Here is an 827-nt window from a genome sequence, read left to right as displayed (position 1 = left end):
GTGGCTCAAGAGATTTGGTAGTTACGATTTATAAGGGTTTAATTCACGTTTGTTTAGAGAACTAAAACATTCATACTGGATTTAGACGTTAAATTGATGTCCTTTGTGCGATATGACCAAAGTTCTCTTATAAGCCAATGTCGCCCTCTGGTTAGGCCTGGTTGGTGCGCTAATGCTTGCGTACATGACCCATGACACGTATACGGGTCCAAAACGCTGAATAGCCGGCCCAAGATCGCGTAATAACATATGATACACTTAAACATGGCTGGAATAGTTGATTTTTTTTCTAAAACTGATTTAATATGACTGGAATAATTGAAATTTGTGTGAAGTGTTTCTAAAATTGCTTGAAACCTAACAGAAATGTTTTTCTTTGTGAAAATATGAATTATATTTAGAAAAATATTAGAAACAACAAAACTTCGTTGACATAATTCGAAAAATATTTTATGATATTCTTGGAGTAAAAAAATATTTGAAAACTGAGATGTTGATATTTCATTTTTCTACAAAAAATCATAAATAACCACACAAATTTCAAAGATTATAGCCAAAATCCAATCAAAATTAATTATTGCATTGCATTTCACAAAAATAACACATGCTTGATTTTCTTATATGTACAATTTTAAATTAAATTTTTGGATTGGAACATGTGTGCAATGATTGAAATATTATTTAACGGAGACTAACTTCAAAAAACGTATTTCAAATTACTTATCATTATTGAAATTTAGTGAGACGTATGTAAAATTTATACTTCTTGAAAATTGAAATGAAACATTTGGAAAACATTTTGGAACACGTTCTCTCAAAATCTATAT

The sequence above is a fragment of the Triticum dicoccoides genome, chromosome 5B (genome assembly GCF_002162155.2).
Source record: "Triticum dicoccoides isolate Atlit2015 ecotype Zavitan chromosome 5B, WEW_v2.0, whole genome shotgun sequence".
NCBI classification, from domain to species: Eukaryota; Viridiplantae; Streptophyta; class Magnoliopsida; order Poales; family Poaceae; genus Triticum; species Triticum dicoccoides.
Note: the sequence above shows the minus strand (reverse complement) of the source record.